This window comes from Anas acuta, chromosome 2 (genome assembly GCF_963932015.1).
Source record: "Anas acuta chromosome 2, bAnaAcu1.1, whole genome shotgun sequence".
Classification (NCBI taxonomy): Eukaryota; Metazoa; Chordata; class Aves; order Anseriformes; family Anatidae; genus Anas; species Anas acuta.
Window position 1 is genome coordinate 110,768,808 of NC_088980.1, and position 19,097 is coordinate 110,787,904.

Genomic DNA, 19,097 nt, shown 5'->3' on the forward strand with positions numbered 1-19,097 from the left:
GCTGGTAGCTCACACAACATTAAATAGTCTTAGTTAAAACACCTACTTTAGGGTTTGTTTCTATGCCTTTGTACTATATGTCTTTTTTACACATCTAGAAAAGTCAATGCAAAAGGAAAAAAAATTACCTGTAAAATCTGTTTTCATTAACTACAGAAAATGGCAAAATCCTAAAATGATCACTGTTTCAAAATGACATTTTTTAAGTTTTCAGTGTTGTTGAAAAATCTGTGTCAACATTCAAATGCATGCACCATAATGTGAAATAATTGACATAGAAATAGAGCTTAAAGGTGGGTCTTTTATGTTCTTCTCCTTCCTGTAGCTTTCCATAGGGAGGAAAAAAATTCTTACTTCGTAGGGGTAATACCTAAGAAATACAAACCTTAAGAAATCGAACAGAACATTATAATGTTATAACTTTATTAGATTGCATTGCAGAACATCAAAAATATTTTGAATGCTGTCAGCTAAAACTTCGTCAAAAATTTTACAAGGTCAATCTTTAGAGGCCATTTTGGCAAGTGAATATCTCTGAAAAAAAAATAAAATAAAGTTTTATATTTTTTTATATATATATATCTCCCAAAGCATATGAAAATACTTGAAAATTATTCAGTACCGCAGAACATAAAGTTGAAACTGAGTCAAGGCAACCCATTTTAAATGCATTGATATATATAAATGGTTTTCATAATCTGAGATGTGCACAAAAACATAAACATCGTAAATTATACATTGTTACTTTTGAGTTAAGAGGACTATATCTAATTAATGCTGTTTGTCTCATTCTATTTCTAAGCTACTGCCATTTTTAGGAAGGCCAAAATGCTGTTTTAGTCTAAAGAGTAACATTTTTGTATGTACATAAGAAATTCAGTATGCCTAACTACTCAATATATATTTGACATCATCTTTATTTGGAATAGTGTTCATCATAAATTGACGTGCAGAGAATGAAGACAAACTGGAGCCTGTCATCTACTTCATACTTTATTTGTACGATCATTAAAAAAATAACAGAACATCAGGACAAAATACTGAAAGAATAAGTAATGGTTAAATCTGCACAGAAAATAAATAGAAAACAAACAAACAAACAAAAAACACTTTGAAAGAATAATGAAGTTTAGGGGGCACATTAGTTTAAGTAAATGTTGTTTTATGAAAGGATGTTCACTGTGCTTTAAGAGCTTCTCATCAAGATGCAAGTTACTGCAACAGAAAATATGCACCTTACTTCTGGTTTGAAGATGGATAAGGCATTAGTTGAACCATAATTGACTGTGTAGAATTTTCTTTTAGACCTCGATATTGAAGTTAGAATTTCAGCTTTGAGAGAGGAGGGCTCAGTGACCTTCCTAATCTGATGTTCATGTGCACTGCAAATGGAAAGAAAACAATATTATTAGTTCTTTTGTATCTTCAGTTCATCGTAATCCGTAAGGAAAACAGCTATCAGAAAATGTCCTTAAAATCAAATGAGCAAAATATGGACACAACTTCTGTCCTGAGTGAATATTGATTAAATGCATTTTGTCTGGCAGGTAATGGGGATGTGTGGGTTATATGTGAGCAGATCTAGGAATATGATGGAAAGAGAGGGAATGAAAAGCAGGAAATCACATGCCCAATAGGCAGGACACTGTACACACTTGCAAATCTGTCCAAAAATTCTTTGTGGAAAAAACATTCTCTTCTTAGGGTCAGCAAAAAGTAAGGCCCCCAACCCCCTATAACGCTCACTCCCGGGCCCTTAACAGCCACATTTCGATGTCGTTCATGTCTCAGGACTTTTAGAAATCCTGTCCCACCACTACTCAAGCGCTGGCCACAGCTCAAAACCTTGCGCCTCTCGCTTGCATGTGGGCTCTGCCCCCGGCGGGAAGCCTCCCCTCGTGCCCCAGCGACTGATGACGACAGCCGCGGAGGCGAGGCCTCCCATTGGCCCTCGCTCTCTCCGAGCGCCGCCAATCAGCGGGCCGAATCCAACCCCCCCCCCCCCCCTCCCCTTTTATCCCTTCCCCTCTGGGAGCCGGCGCGGAGGGGCCGGTCACGTGCCCTTGTGTTTACATCCTCTCAGCTGTTGGGGCCCCTCCTCCCCCGGCGGCGCCGTCTCACACCAACAAACAGCGGCGGCCCGAAAGGGGGGCGCGCAGCGTCCTCCGGCACCCCCAAACGCTGCCCTTCCTTCCCCATACGCACACACACACACACACGGCAGGCGACAGCCCCCCGCGGCTTTTCGAGCAGATCCTTAGCGGCTCTGCCCGTCCCCTGGCGGGCCGGGTGAGTGCTGGGGGTCGGGGGGCTCGGAGGGGGCGCGGGGTGTGTGTGGGGTCTCTCTGGGGGTCGCCGTGTGGTGAGAGCTGGGGGGGAGGTGAAGGGGAAAATCCCTCCCCCCCCCCTAAAAGGGAGCGTTGTTGCCTATTGTCCGTTGGCCCCGCGCGCAGGCGCGTCTTTTTCTTTTTTTTTTTTTTCTTTTTTTTTGTTTGTTTTGAGGGGTGTTGGATTTTGGGGAGAAAAATCGGGATTTTGGGGACTTGGGAGGTGTGGGGGGGTGGTTGTTTTCGCGCAGCCCGGGACAGCCTGCCCCCTGTGGGGGGGGTTAGGGGGGGAGGTCCGGGACGGGGCTCGCCTGCGCACGCCCTCAGCAGCCTGTGCCGCCTCCTCCCCCCCCCTCAACCCTCCCCCGTCCTTCCGTCGGCTGCGTAATAAAATATTTGTGTTCCCCCCCAAAAAATTGGGCTGCTTTGGGTCCCCAGCGGCTGTGCGGGGCTCGAGGGGGGGCTGCAGCCTTTGCCTGTCCCGTGTAGGAGGTCGGTGCCCTGCCTCCTCCTCCTCCTCCTCCCGGTGCGTTTGTTTTTCTTTCTCTCTTTTTTTTTTTTTTTTTTTTTTTAAACCAGGGAAGCGCAGCGAGGACGGGAGGTGACTTCGCTGCCCCTCCCCCGAGCCTGAGCAGCCCGAGGGCCGTGTGGGGTGCTGGAGAAAGCAGGAGGAGGAGGCAGCGTTTTGTAGGGTCAGGGTGCTGCGAGCAGGGCTGGTGCTTTGCCATAAAGGCGCTGTTTACACCGCGCTCCTGCTCGGGAGGAGGAGCAGGACCCGGCCGCCTCCTCTCCCTCCTGCTCGCTGTGGTGGGTGCCCTTCGGCATCGTCACCCGGCTGTGCCCCGTCTCTCGTCCTGCCGTCCCCTTGTCGGCTGGCTGCGGAGCCAGGGGAGGAATCTTGGCGTGTGTGGGATCCGCAGGCAGCAGCTGGGGCCTGGTTTGTGCAGCGCTGACTTTGACAGCAGAAGGGAGAAACTAAAAAAGAAAACAAAACCAACACAACGCCTGTGGTGAAAAGTGAGCTGCTGGGGTGGAGAGGGAGATCCCTCCTTCTTGGTTAGAAGGAGGAAAACAGTTTTTGGGGCTCTGTAAGAGAAGAGATGGAGCTGCTGCAGTATGCTGAGAATGCTTATGTCCTTGTGGTACTTACTAGTAGCTGCGTAGGTACTTCCCTCTAACTGGGTATCCTGTCAAGTAAAAGTTAAGCACAGCTCAATTGCACACTTCAAAGAAGTAAGTTTTCTTCTGATAACGAGCAGTAAACTCTCAGGCACACAGAGGAGATGCACGGATGAGGATCAGCACTTGAATGATATAATGAAGATACTGATTCATTTTGTTCCTGTGCCCTCTGTATTAAAAAGAAAGCCTTCAGGATGCAAAAACGTGGTAAATCTAATACTTAAAGTCAAAGTCAGTAAATAAGAAAAAAGCGTTGTGAGGATGCCTTTGTGTTATTCTTGTGAAGGAATAATAATCTGATTTTTGTTTTTCCTCTCCCCCCCTTACTTCATTGTGGGTACAGGGTAGCCCATCTCTGGAATGGATCAGGTTTGGATAAATGGAGCTGTTTTCTGCAGAACTCATGCCTGATTTGTTGGAAGAGTTTGAAAAACATTTTGTGTGTGTAGGCGGACAAATGTGTGAAAGATCTATCACCATCTTAACTGCCTTTGGGTGAATAAAGGTAATGATTGGAACATAAGGTGCATTGTGGAGGTCAGAGAACCACAATGAGGGCTTTGGAGATGGATGTGCAGCCAGATGTGCTTGACAAGTCAGTGTCCCTCAGAAATGCAAGGAAAAACAATTGGATGTTGTTGGGAGGTCTGCAGTGTGGAGAACGTCATAAAACTGCAGAACTGGGCATGATTACATAATGTTGAACTTGCACTCAGGACAGCCAAATGCTATCTCTGGGTTTGTGTAGGATAAAGTGCCTTCCCTGCATAATCTTCACATCAAAGGTCTTGTAAAAAAATTTCTGCCTCTCCTAATTGGCTTACTCTGTGGATTTTCTTCATGCAACCTCAACCTTTTTGTTTTTGTTGTGACTTGCTCCAAGTAATTGAACAGCCAGCTTCAATACTGAAACACCACATTTATTAATTTATGAAGTCTTTCTGTTTTTATAGTCCAGATTGGCAAGAATTTGGGATCTTGCCAGATTGGTCATTCTTACTGTTTTCTTGTTGATGACTGCCCAAGCCACAACAGCTCCTTCTGAAGAGGTTTCTGCCTTACAAGAGTCTAATAATAGAACCTAGCTGCCAAACATGTATTGTAGTTTTCCATGCCTGCGCTGGACTGCACCAGAGCAGTTACTTGGCTGAGTTTCTATAAACTTGGAAGAGCTCTTGCTTTGAGACTGTGTGTGTGTTCTGAAGGTAAAGGTAGGGTCAGGCACGATATTGATGCAGGTTGAAGTCTCTAAAAAGCACATTGCCTATAACTTTTCTAGGCAAACTTGAAAGAAGAGTAAAACTGGGACAAATTTTCAGGTTCTTGCTGCAAGAGCTGGTTAGTAATACAGTTTCTTCCAAAGGTATTCCAAAAATTTAATACTGGCGAAATAACTTTTCCATGCAGCCTTCCAGAAGCATTTATGCAAGTAATTTTAAGACTTTTAAGACAAATGCAATAAAAATAATTCTGAAATAGATGGGCGGTATAGGAATATTTACTGAAGTCTTCAGTGGATGGTAGGAAGTAACTGAGAATACAGTCAGTCTTCTGGAGGAGAAACGTCTTAACATGTACCCATTCCTTTCATTTCCTACCATGTTCCCAAATCAGTCGGATTTTGCGTAAAATAGAGATGAAAGCTCTGTTTTACTGTGCTGTTTGAACTGCAAGTGATTCTCTAGCTGATCATGAGTTACTTCTGTGTAAGAAAAGTGCTTTGAAATTTACAGTGCTTGGCAGTTTCAGATGCAAACATCACTGAATACTATCTTACTCATTTTTCCTACTTAGAATATAGTTTCTTCAAACCTAAGGTGGGAAGAATGTGTGCCATCTTGTTTTGCAAATGAATATTTAGGGATGTGACTTGCCTAAAGGTGCACTAGGAGCCTTCTGGTAGGGTCAGAGTTAGATCAGGTAGATTGGTGTGCCTCTTCTTCTTGAACCAGAGTATAGGGTTTTTCTGAAGGAGAACTCTAATGTTTGCTTTGCAGACGTGTGATTGCACTTTTTCACTTCTTACCTCTCCTTTTATGGAGTTTTAGGGAGCTTATATTAAATAATGTGGATATAATTACATTAAAACATCTGGAAATAACTACTGTGCTCCATTTCCTCTTGGGCTTATTTGTGTATTCTGGATGTTAATTAGAGGCTTTAGGCCTGCTGACTGCAAGCCCTTCAAGCAGTTCTTGCTGTTCTGTTTAAGAAAATTGGGCTGGGCTTCTGAGTGTTGAAGAAAGGACAGAATTTGTAGCAGTTTAGGATGTTGAGTATCTTTTTTTTTCAGGATTGAAGGATTATCTGGCTGCTGTTCAGAACAGTAGTGTTAGTTTTCTCTCCTTTTTGTCCTCCTGGTACATCATGCCAACTTCTTGCTTCAGAGTTAGTGTTGCTACTGCAAAGTTGGCAGTGCTGTTAACTCATCACAAGGAGCCTGAAATCCTGACAACTGCATGTCAATTCTTTTTAAAAATCTACAGAAATCTGAATTGCAAGATGATTAGAAGCTTGTAGGAAAATTTTAAGGTAACAAGTAAAAGTAAACTGAAAGCAAAGATACCTTTGAAAATGGTGGTTAATCCAGAGGAATTTAGTTCTGAATGCAAGGAGTGTTTGAAGTTGTAACTAGAAAGAAACTGAGGTGTCCATCACTTGTATGTTGCAACCGCAATAGGTATGTGACTTCTCAAGTAGTTTTATCAGTCCTTTAAAATGATACATAAACACAAATCCTCCCTCATTGTTAGGAGGAAAACAGTGTTTTAGAAGTAACCATAGAGCAGTTAAAAAAAACCAAAACCACCCAAACCCTACAGCCCAAAAATAGTTCAGAGGTGACATCAGGAAGTCACCATGGTAACTCTGGGCTACACATTCTGGTGCTTTCTCGTGTGGGGGAGTTCTGGGTTGGGGAGGTGACCATGAAACAGGAATAAACTGCTCCTCTAGTTAGAAGGCTGCCATGTGACAGTTCAATGCTTGGAGCCCAGTGCTTAGAAAATGCATGTAATGAAGTCTAGTTTTTCAGTTCAGCTTTATTTTGTATAGTGTTTAGTGAAGAAAAAATGTAAAAACCTATTTTGTTCTAAATGCAGAATACCGAGTTGTATGAGTTGTAGGGAGTTTGAGGTTAAGGTACCTGGAGTGTCATTAATGTGACTTAAGAAATCATAACCCTCTATTTAAAAGGCTGTATTTCACTGCAGATTTTCTCAAGATAATATTTGATCACTGTGGGTTCACAAAACAAATGTTTACCTTGATTTGCAGTGTTTCTAGGGTGTACAGGAAGAAAAATAGAATTACTGTTTAAAAATGCTGTTTAGAAACTTGGGTTTAGGGAGCAAGTAGTTTAATAGTGAAATGTAGAGCCTGAAAGCTTGTAAAGAAAATAGTTTCACATTGCAGGTATAGAGGAGTGTTTATAGCACCTTCAAATAGATGTCTAGTGTTGTTATCTGGGGAGTGAGCTGTTCAGTATGACAGAGGGTCTACTGAAGGCTTAAATTTTTATGAAATTTGGGAATAAAAAGTGACAGGCAGGATAAATCCAGATAGAAGTAGCCTAGCAGTTAGAGAAAGGATAACTTCTGTCTAGGCTGCTAACAGGCATGCCTTACTGGAGATTGTATTTTAATATATATATATATATATATATATATATATATATACATGCGCACATGCACAACCAGCCTGCGTAGTGACTGTATTTAGTTTGCTCACAAGTTTGCTCACAGGATCTGGAATGCCTCCAGGTTATTTTCTTTTGGTCTCTTGACTTACAGATCTTTTGGCTGATGATATTTTAACTTACCTGGTTACTTTTCCAGACTCAACTGCCACTTCATTTTGAAGGACCCATTCCCTCAGTCACGAGCAGTTTGGTTTTTTTTTTTTCTCTAAGTGTCTTAAATCACCCAGCTGCAGCAACTCTTCTCACATACTCAGAGGGAAGCAAGGACAGGATGTGTGCAGAAGCGATTTCCGTTGCATTACTTAACAGTAATTGTTGCTATCATAGCCTGAGTAGCCTATAGTTAGTGTGAGCATCTGCAATAATACTAGAGGTCTGTGTTTAAGCACCTGAATCACATGTCAAGTATCAACAGTTTGTTATTACAAAAGCTTTTATTTGCATAATTGCTAAATAGAAATGCTTATTTAACCTGTCAATCATGATTGTTTCTTCCTTACATTTTTAACGATTGGCTTATTATTGTCCTTAATGATAGGTGCACATTTCTAATGGCAAATGCAAAAACTGTTTTCAGAATGAGTAGCAACAACTCTGTAATACTGGATGATGTTCAGTCAGGAGGCATTTGACTGTCATTGGCAATTTTTTTTTTCAGTTGATATCTACCTACCTTTGTCAGTAGATTTAGAGGTAAGAGGTACCATCAAGTCAGGGTTCTTACATAATACCAACTTAAGATACAGTGAGGTAATACAGCAGATACAAAATATGTGTCTGTATGAATGTCACCGTGCAAAGTATTGGTACTAGACTTCAAGTAAAAAATACTGGACATCAGTTCCTGTCTTCAGGAGTGAAAGGGAACTAAATCCTAGAGAACATCTCAGAGGTGATGTCTTAATTCTTCATTCATGCTTGTTTCAAAAGTACCTCCAAAGATGCTTCTCCAAGAGGAGATAACTGCATCGATATGTGGCTTCCATCAGTAAAGTCTGACAGTCATTGGAATTGTTAATGGTAATAATCAGCTAGTGACTTACATACAGAAATCTGTATGCCTGTGGTGTCTGTGTCCCAAATGAAAGGCTAGATTCCTATAAGTGGTTGCTTTAACATTGAAAGAGGAATTAAGATTGTGGTGGGGAGAAAATGAGAAGCCGTTACTATTCTGAAAATTTGTGTTATTTCTGTAGGAATTTTTTCAGCAGATATTCAGGAATTACCGTGTATTTTTCTTGACAAGTGTTTCAAAGAAAAAATCAAGTAATACTCCTCAACTCAATCACCACCACTGTAATGTGTAATGGTAGAAGTTAAAAATTGTTGGAACCACTTGCTTGGTAATGATTTTCAACACACTTTTTTTTTTTTTTGCTTGTAGGTATGGCTAAATTGTATGGAAATTAAGTGCTGAAAGAATGAACTCTTAAAATCACCAAATGAGTACTTTTAGGAAAACAAGAGGTTAATATTTTTGCTGTAATATGTTCAGTTAGGAAGGAATTCTGTCAGTATTTCTGTCGGGACATCAGTTTGCCACTAAAGTAACTTACTTATTTTGGAAAAATCTCGAGACCCAGAGTTGTCTTTGCTCTTGTTGATGTTGGATTCTGTCAGGTGGGGTTTGCTGGCTCTTCTGCTGGGCATGTGACCCTGCTGTTTATTTGTAAAACTCTCCCCTTTCCCTTTTGAGAATGAAATGTGGGTCTGCTTTCGTTCAGTGTAGTCACCTGCTGTCTATTCTCCTAAGTGTTGTTGTCTTATTTCTACAAATTCTAAATTTGGTGTTATTGCAGTACTTAGGTCAGAAAAAACTGGAAGGGCACAGAAGAATTGTTGCTGAGTTTCTTTATGACTTCTGCAGAGCTGACAATTTGCAGCATTATAAATCCCATAGGCTTTAATCTCTGCTTATTTACTTCAGTTAATTATAACTAAGACTCATTACTGCTGAGTTTCCTGAGATTCTGTGATGTCTTCTGGAGTTACTGAGTTCTCAAGAGAAAAGTCAAGTGTAGGATTTGACTCACAAGTTCTGGAATATGTTGGATAAACTGGAGTTGAATGTGGTATATAACCAAGGCAGGTTATGTGACTGTAGCAGCCTCTTGTGTTACATCTGTAAACTACACTCCTGTCAGGTGAAGGCCATGTGCTTTTTGACTGAAAAAAAATTGATAAGGTAGGATTGTGGGGATGAGTACACAATAGTGTGCAATGCACAGCTGCTACATCAAAGAATGATAAAAGGTTCTGAACTTCCATTTTTATGGAATATTCGTATATGAAATATGATATATTTGTATGAATATCTTGAAATGGTCACTGATGCATTCCCAAATCTCCAGACACCCCTCCTGACTGTACCCGCTGTTGGTACTGTGGGTAAATGCTAATTTTTCAATAATACTTTATTCTTCCCTGAAGGGGAAAAAAAAAAAAAAAAAAAAAAAAAAAACAACAAACAACAATGCCAGGAATATCTTCAAGTTAAAAATGTGTTTATGTAGTTTGTGCTTGGCTCTTAAAGAAGTCCTATGAGAAGTATTTCTAATTTGGAGGAATTCTGAAAAAACTGTGATTTCAAGCCTGCCTGAGGTTGTTGAAAGGTCAGAGATAGGTTGGAGTGTTTGTGAAGAACAAGTGATTATTCATTTAAAAAAAAAAAAAGAAAAGTAGTGAAGTAGCTGTGTAAGTTTTATGGTTTCGGTCATTATCAACTCAGTGAAATCTAGTATTTCATATTTTTTGAAAAATCTGTTTTAATTTTGTAATCTTAACTGTAGAAGCTTTTCAGTATCTTAGGTTATGTAGATAAAAGCATAGTATAAAAGGATATGCAGAAGTGTTTTCTGTAAATTATAAAATGATTCCCCTTGCCTGCTTTCCTCTTATTCCTCTGTCAATCATGTTCAGAGTGATACTGAAAGCCATGACTACAGTAAAGGAATGTCAACAACGATTTAAAAGCATTTCTGTGCTCTTGGAAAGAGGGATGAGTATGGCAAATACTCAGATAAGTGAAAAAAATTCCTGTAGCTCAAAAAAAACAAAAACAACAAACACCACAAAACACTAAAAACATGGGATTTTGCTAATCAGAGGTATGTTCTTTTTAGGATATGACTGAGAACGCAAACAAGTCAGTTTCTTCTAAATTTATGTAGCTTTTTAAAAATCTGTTGGAACTTGGATGAATAAGCATAATGTCACCCTTCTCTGTAAAGTTCTTGAAGTTTTTTACTGGGCATAGGTTCTTGCTCTGAAAGTAAATTCAGAGTCTGTTCTTGCATAATAGCGTGTCCTTCTGAAACTGTCTCCCTTAGTCACAAAGGAAAGGATGTTTTCTGTGGTTAGGCTTTGATCCTGATTTAGTTTTTCATATCTGGAAGTACTACTCATTTCTTGCTGCTATAAAATACAACGAGGCCTGCTTATATGTATGTTTTGCTGCGTTCAGTAGCTTTAAGGATTGAGGCTTTAAGAAGGGCAAGGCACCTGTCATTAAGACATGGAACTGGGCTTGGTTTGAATGTTAGTGACACCTGGGTCTCTTCCAGGAAAAGGAGTAGACTTGGGTTAAACAAATTTGAATGTAAGACTAACACTTGAATAGCCACTTTAAAATGAGAGGCTTTCAAGCATTTGCAGTAAAAGTTTCACCCTTCTACCCCAACTGTCCCTTGGGTTTACTCTTCTTTGTTGCCTTGTGTGTGCTCGCTCAGTGCGCCAGCAGTTCCCTGATACCTCAGGTTCTCCAGCAGCACATTTGGGCCTTCCCCTTACCCTCCAAGAGCTGACTTGTTTCCCTCAGCTCTGGTTCCCTGGCCACTCCGTGTCTGTGGGTACCACTGCTAGGTAGAGCTCATGTCCTTCTTTGCTGACACCATGGACGTGTGGGCCCCAGTGAGCTGCTGCCACATGGCCTCCCACTTGCTGCTGTGGAGACCTCTGTGCACACAGAATAGAGCCCCTCACGCATGAGGGTTGTGAAAGTCCAGTGAGAAGACTCATCCTGTGTGGCTGTTGCATTTCCATGGAGACTTTTTGGTAGATTTTAAATATACATTTAGTTCATACTTGATTTGTGGGTCTTCAGAGTTATGGTAAATCATGGCTGTGGTAAAAACCTTGAAGGGGTAGTAGATCTCTGGTTTATATTAAAGTAGGCATTGGTTATCGTAAGAAATATGGGTCTGTGGATGAGGTTCTGCCTTCAAGTAATTGTTTGTGCATGTACCCAGTTACATTTGAAACAATGGGTGGATCCATGGCGATGCTTCTGGAAGTCTGCGTCAGGGAAAACCTGTAGTGGGGTTCTGAGAAAGACAGGAAGCGAGTAGGCAGGCCTCATCCACCTCTCCTGAAGATTACAGGCCTAAGTAATAACTTAAAACATACTGTTGTATGCAACGTGGATGTGGTATGCATACTGTACGTGTGTTGTATTGCGCTATACCATTTTAAGAATTGAGTAAACAAGATCAGGATGAAGTTGTATTTATATAGTGTTTTGTAAGAAGGGGATGCATGATAAAAGTTGACATCCTCAGGCTGTGAAAGTAAACATTTTGATAGTATAGTAATGAGCTGTTCATAGCACTTACAGCGTGCAATTGTGATGCTTTTAGAATTATATCTAAAGACCAGAAAATCCAAATGTTTTAGTACACTTTGAGTTTGATAGTTGATCAGCTGTGGTGTTTTTTTTGAGAGTGCTGTAAATACATAGCTCTGAGATGAGGTTTCAAGTGTCAGGAATGTAACCATTTTCTATTTTTACACTTGACCTCATTTCTATTTTCTTTTGCTAAAGGCAACAGGCCTGTGTTGTTCTGTTGCTGCTGAAAGCGAGTTTATTTAAATAAATGGAAATGTTTATGTGCAATAAGCTTTTGAACTTTAGCAGTAGCTGAACTAGTGAATATTTTGTCGTGAGCCACATTTATCCTACTGAAAATTATATGGACTGTGACTTGATCTGCTTAAGACTAGCTGCAGAAACTGCATTTATGGTAAGAGTTTAGGAGAATGTTTTGATTTGTGTGTTTAAACCTGCTTTGCATTTTCTTAAATTGGCTTTATTTTGTGGTTTATTCCGTAAGTGATTTATGAGGGTAGCACTGAAGGTAAAGGAGTATCATATTTTACTGTGTGATTTGCTGTCTTCTGGCCACTACATACTAAATTATTACACGTTTTCTTTTGTGGAAAGAAATAGATTGCTTTTCAAGATGTTGAAAATTTGGCTTGTCTTTTACATCAAGGTGTCTGCTTAGTTGTGGTATGGTCAGAATAACATTCAATATTGCAAAAATGTTTGTATCACTTGTATGCCTTACTACTTTTCATACTGATGAATCAGGACTAGATCTTCCAAAAGTGTTTTTCCCCCAACATCTATACAGGTCTTCTCATTAATGTTTGACTGTTACAGCTTGTATAAAACTGTTTGCAAGGAGTATTCTCTTTTAAATACTGTTATACAAAGCTGTTTATTGTGGCAATGAATTTTGCTGCCTGGTCATTCTGTAACTCATTAATTCCTGTAAAATATGTGCATGGACAGCAGTTTCTCTTCTGAAATAACAGGTGCTTGATACAAACTCAGAGACTAACAGACATCTGTATGAATTGAGCATCACTTATTTATATATGTGTCTTATGAAGTCCTGATAGTTTAGTCTTGCTGTTGAACAAGCTGATTATATCTGGTACTTGCTGTTCCCGTGGGTCTATTAGGTCCTCCAGAGTAGCTTCTCTTTTTTTTTTTTCCCCCCTTTCTCCCAGGCATTGTATTACAAAGCAGTACTCTTCCAGTTTATGCTTGACAGTCTTAAAATAGTTGTAACCTGGGAATAGACAGAGCTGTCAGAATACTTCTCAGGATCTGAGTCCAAAAAGGAGTGTACTATAAGGGGACTGTTCATGGGTTGTTTCATGGACTGCTGTCAGAGGAAGGGTAGGGGATTTTCTTTATTATGTTGGGATGGTGGCTGACATCCTTTTGCTTATGATATGCTCTTGTGGAACTTTGACAGGTCACTGCAGCACCTTAGGCTCATTGGAGATGAGGCCAATTTATGCAGCATCATACAAAAGAGCACCACTGAACTTCCTGGGCTGGTGGGGGAAGAGAAGTGATATTAATTGCTTTGATTTCTACAGTTGGTAGGATACGATAGAAAACACAGAATCAGGCCAGAGTTAGCATTCGCTCATAGAGATAAACATACAACCTTTTGAGGTATAATCACCAATTTCCATATGGCTGACTGACGATGATAAGCAACAGACTGACAACTATGTCTTATTGACATGCTGCTTACCACCACAGGTTGTGAAAAAAGCACATCATGCTGCTGTGGTCCATTGCTGGTACTGAAGTAACGTTGCCAACAATTGTAAAGTATCACTATTCCAGTTGTGTCATATGCTACCATAGGCATCAGTCCTTATAATTTTCCTCAGGTATTAAGATACTTCTTCCTAGCAGATAAGTGCTCTCTGAAATTGGGAAAATAATTTTGAATAACTTTTTAGTTTTATAGACTTAAAGGACTGACATACACCGTTTTAGTTCTTTTGGTTTTCTGTAACTATAGTACTACCTTACAGCATCTTACTGCTTTGAAAATTGATTTCTCAGAGCACTTAGAGTATTTTCTTATTCATCTTATGCTTCGCTATATGAGGAAGACCTGATTCTAGGGGCTGAAGCAATAACTGATTGAAATTTTACAGCAAATACTGGCTAAACTAAAACTTTCAGTGAAATGGGATACTACTAAATCGTGTTGGAAGTGTTCAGTTGCTAAACTGTGCTTGCTTTCAGTTTTAAGCTTTTTTGTAACACGAATGATGGGATTGAAAATGCAGTTAGGTGGATCCCAGAGATGGCATACATCTGAGGAGAGAGGTGGAAAGGAAAAACAGTTTGCAAATGATGGATGGTTTTTCCTAGCAATTAATCACTCACTACAACAGGGTAGTGAGACAGCTTTCCTGTCTCTCAAAAGGGTGTTTCTGCAGGAGATAATTAAGAAAGGTCAGCTGGTGGCCCAGGGGATATTCTAGCACGTGAACACTGAAGCTGGGTCTGTGGTGACCATAATGACAACTATTGCAGGATCATAAGCATAGCCCCGGAAAAGACAGGACGGTTGAGGTCTTCCTATCTGAGGACATAAAGCTACTTTAGTACTCTTTAGTTAGAGATCTACAACTTCAGATTTCAGAAACTGACTTGCAGTGTTTCAGCCCAGTACTGCAACCTGCATTGTTGGCTAACTGGTGAAAACACTGACCTCGTGTACACGTTTCTAAGTGGGAATGCAAGTGTGTGGTGCCACAGGTGGGGAAATGAGTTTGAAGAAGAATCTTAAAAATCCTGTGCTGGTTCATCTTTGCAAGCAGTGCTTTTTGCTGATTTTTTTAAGCAGTGGTGAGAACTGAGTCAGGATGTGGTAGTAAACTGCACATTAAAAGCCCCATTCAGGAAATAATGTGGGTTTTTTCATTTGTTATATGAAGTAATGAATTTTAAATTCTTTATTGGCATACTTGAAAACAGACCTGGCATACAGAACTGGTATATAAAAAATGCTTATTTTGGCATTCAGGCTTTGTCGTTGTGTGAAGAGGGTAGATAACATTTCAGATGGGGAAAAAAATCCCAGTATAGAAGAAAACTTACTGAAAAACGAATATATTCCAGTCCTAAGAAAGAAGGGGAAAAAATCTAGGTGGACAACTAACAAAACTACATTTTCTGTTTTAAAAAAAATAATATTGCAGGAACTGAAAATAAAAACAAAGAAAAAAGCTAAGAGGACAACTAGAGATTCAGCAGGGTTGATTTAAAAAGTATAAAACCTTGTGTAATTATAAAGGTAACTTTATAATGAGACCTGTAGTGTTGTCTGTCACTGTTTATAAACTTGTGGAGCCGTAAGCCTCAGTGCATCTTCCAAGAGAAGCGTGGTACTGTCCGTGGCATGTGGTGTGTTCAGGTGGCTGGAGATGGAGGAAGACAATGAGAGCAAGGGCACACCTGGAGCCTTGTGTAAACATCTGTTGAAGGCCTTAGCAGGAGGATCAGTGTTTAAGCTCACAGCAGACTTGACAAACATTTTCTGCCCAAGTAGGTCAATGCAATTCAGGTTAAGTCAGTAGTTGTATCTGTTTACATTCATTTGGCTTAACTTTAATCCTGTGGTCTGTTCCTTGTTCCATTGCTATATTGCAAAGAACCTTGAAGTGTGCTTTGTGTGGAGCGTATTAAATTGGAGGACTGACTGTACTTGTTTCTGTTTAGCTTGAAAAGCTTGTTGAAACGATCGACTAAACAGTAGGTTAGGAGCGAATGTTTTTTCAGTGAGACAAATTTAATAGGCTTAAAATAAATAAATGATGGTATTTCCAATAGAATTCCCCTTAATTCACCAGGAAGTATGGTAGTATACCCTGAAAACAACTGTTTCCTTCCTTTCTAAATTATTTGGAATGAGAAAACAAATAGCTGTGGAAGAGAAGGCAGTTCAAGTAGCAGTTACTCTTCCTAGAACATCTATTTTTTTTTTTTTTTCATTTTATTGTAGTTCAGCAACAAGGCATATGTATAAATATTTCAAAAATGTGTGTGAAGAATTCAGTCTGAAATACCTGTGTCCCACAGTTTGTTCTTGTTTTTGAAGTCACCTATTACAGTCACCTCCAGTCCACAGTTCATGTTTTGTCTGTCTCCAGTCTTTGCATGGCAAAAGTAATGTTACAATTTCTATTTTCCTTTCAGATAGTAATCAACCATTCTGTGTATTCGTGAAGTTCTGCTGAAGCCTTAGATTTAGCTCTGCAGTTGGGAGTTGAATTTCTTCTTTCTGTGGCACTTTCACAATACTTGGTAAGAAATGGAAAGCTGAACAAAAAATGGGGTTCTTTGGTTTTAGGAGTCACTGGGTGGGACGAGAACAGGTGAAATACGATCTCAAGTTCATTACAGCTGTAGGAGTGGCAGAAACTTACTCTAACAGAAGTAGGTCTAACAACTGAAACTGAGTGAGCTGAAATTGTAAAACAGACTGTTTTTTTTTCAGACTGTTACATCATGTGTGGTTAATTCCTTCCTATTGACAGTCATAGAACATTCCTCGTTGAGTAAACTCAACAGCTGGCTCCTGTGTCTACTTTTATGAATACTTTTGTGGCTTACTGTCACCTTTTCTTCTCTCTGTATGCTGCTCCCCCCAGGAAGGGGGAAGGTTCACCAAGCAACTTTGCATACCCGCTGTGACTTGCGAGGAATGCGCCACAGTCTGAATTCGATATGTGTGGGATTGTCAGGGATGATATGCTAATGTAAATAGGACTTTCTCAGAATGCATTGGTTCTGAGGAGCAGACTTTTTAAAATACTTTTGATCACATCTGTTATGCTGCTCATACTGTTTTTCATCTTTTGAAGCAAGACAAGAGTCAAAATGGTAGGCTAAAATAACTCATATTTTAAGGAAGTCGCCTCTATGGGGTAAGGATATGCCGATATTATTGTGGTATCCAGTCTGTTTTAAGTAAAGCACGTAGTCCTTACTGATGTGAGGAATTAACTTCAGAAGCAAAAAACAAAACAACAACAAAAGAAATTTTGCACATTTCAGAAGCTAGTGTCCATTTGAGAGCTGCCAAACAACTTGACTAAACGTGCAGTTACTAACCTTTCAGACGAGTTTGTGGATTATAAGAAGTTTAAGAATTAAAATACACTCAACTTGTTAACACTTCTTAGGTTCTCATAGCCCAAGAACCTGTTTATTTAATGAGACAATACATTTAAAAAAAAAAAAAAAGACTCAACCTAAGCTCTTTATGATAACCAATTTTTACTGTAATTCCTTAAGTTAGGTCAGATACAGGTCAGAGGTGGGGTGTTACAGTTGTGTGGCGTTTTACCGAAATTGAAAGTTGTGATATTTTTATTTGTGGATATGAGAAGAAAATTCAAAATTGTTCCAATTTATAAAAATACATTCATAAGTAGTGTAGAATGAGAAACATTCTAATTGGTTTTTATCAGTGCATGAACTTTTTATTAAGACTTCATTGTAATTCAAATTCCTAAACTACAAGTTCAGTTGGCTACTGTATTCCAGGGGCTTAGGCAGTGGCTGCATTTTGTTAATGTTATGCACCTTTCTTCTGTAATTTCTGTAACTCTTTGTAAAACAGTCATTAGAATGATCCTTAAGCTCTGTCTCTGCAGGTGTTGCAGTTTTGGATTGCTGAGCTTCACAGTATGCTTTCTGTAAGCTTTGTGGAGTGCAGCTATGTAGAATGTTTTTATCATTGCATGTTATGCCGTGCTTATTTTGGTCCTGGGTCAGCAGTCACAAGGAACCTTGGACTGACTTGCCTTTTTCCTTTAGCCTCTACTAAAATAGCTTGTGGGGTGGCTTCATTTTTATATGTAAAATTATAGAAAGTTTATCTGACTTCACACATCTCTTGTCTCTGTTAGAAGCAAGTAATTTTACATTCACAAAGGCAAAAGCTTACATAAAAACATTAGAAGGAAGTATGTTATGCCTTGACAGAATATTTCTCTACAGCACAGGAAGTTATTTTTCATGAAAAGGTCTACTTTGTTTTCTTTAACTTAGAGTGTTTGTTTGTGAGTATCAGCAGCAGAAATTCTGGTGATCCTTTATTAACTAACTTCAGTATCAAATAATCCCAAGACCATAAAATCAGAAAATACCTAAATAAGTTCTGTTTTATTTCAGTGACTATCTTGAAATTGGAAAATATTATTTACAGGGAAACAGTTTGCAGTGAAACTGAGGACACTCATAGAAACTCTGTAAAGTTTTAAGTTGAAAGAACAGGCTTTTTCCTTCAGAACAGTTTCAGATTGCCTGCTCACCAGTGGAGTATAGATAGTTAGTGAAGTTCTCCACCTGCTGGCTTGAGGTAGTGAATGCATTCTGCAGGTAGGGCTGGGAGTGGTATTTCTTTTTCAAACCTGTGAAGTAGCTGCATTAATCTTCAAAAACTTGATTCTTAACATTCACTTTCTAGTTAAAATTATTTCTAAACGTATCTGTCAAGACAATTACAGTGCTTTTAGAGTAAAGGGAGGGCAAAACTGTTTTTGTCACTAGACTTTCACTTGTTATACTGGTTTTGGCTGGGGCACAGTTAATTTTCTTCATAGTAGTAGCTCATTTGCTGTTTTGTGCGGGGTTGTAATGAAGATATTGTCGATACAACTGATGATTTGCCTTATGTTGAGCTGCTTACACAGGATCAAGGTCTTACCTGCTTCTCTCACTGCCTGGCCCGTGAGCAGGTTGGGAGTGCATTTGTGCATCCTACAAGTGGATGTTTGTATCTTGAATATGTAGTCTTTCAGCTGAAGCAGTTCCAAGTGGTATTTTTCCTTCTCCTGTTAAACTTTGAGTTGTTTTTCCCTTTCCTCACCAAGTAACACTACTTGAAATAAAATTCCAATCCCTCAGGCTAGTAAGTGTGGGTTTACTTCTGGATTTCATATGAGTTTGTAAGTCTCATTTCCTTCAGAAGCTACACTGAATGGCTTCAAGCAATGCCTTCTTAGGTTTAGCTCTCCTTTGCAGAGCTTCACTATTCTGATCCTCTTAGCACTCCAGGAAGCACAGATCTTGTGCACTGGTGGCTGGGGAACACACAGAATTAGAAGTTGGTCATAATTTATGTAGATTTCCATTAGTCTTCATGGAAAGGCTTATGAGTACAGTTTTGATACAGACCTGTTACATGGAAGAGGATTCATTAGTGTAAGAAGGTTTTCATTTAAAGTATTGAACTGTAAATTATGGAGCAATGATCCCCACAATCTAGGTTTGTGAACCT

General features: G+C 39.6%; 1 protein-coding gene across 3 annotated transcripts in view; it reads left to right on the plus strand.

The window, feature by feature from the left end:
- The first annotated feature begins 2,051 nt into the window (after positions 1–2,051).
- Positions 2,052–19,097, plus strand: part of PCMTD1 (protein-L-isoaspartate (D-aspartate) O-methyltransferase domain containing 1) — a 40,394-nt gene continuing 23,348 nt past the window's right edge. The window contains exons 1-2 of one of the 3 annotated variants that reach the window (XM_068671701.1): positions 2,052–2,289; positions 16,007–16,114. The gene's annotated coding sequence lies outside the window, so the exon portion shown is untranslated. The remainder of the gene's footprint in view (positions 2,290–16,006; positions 16,115–19,097) is intronic. The other 2 variants (XM_068671702.1, XM_068671703.1) reach the window with 2 other exon arrangements.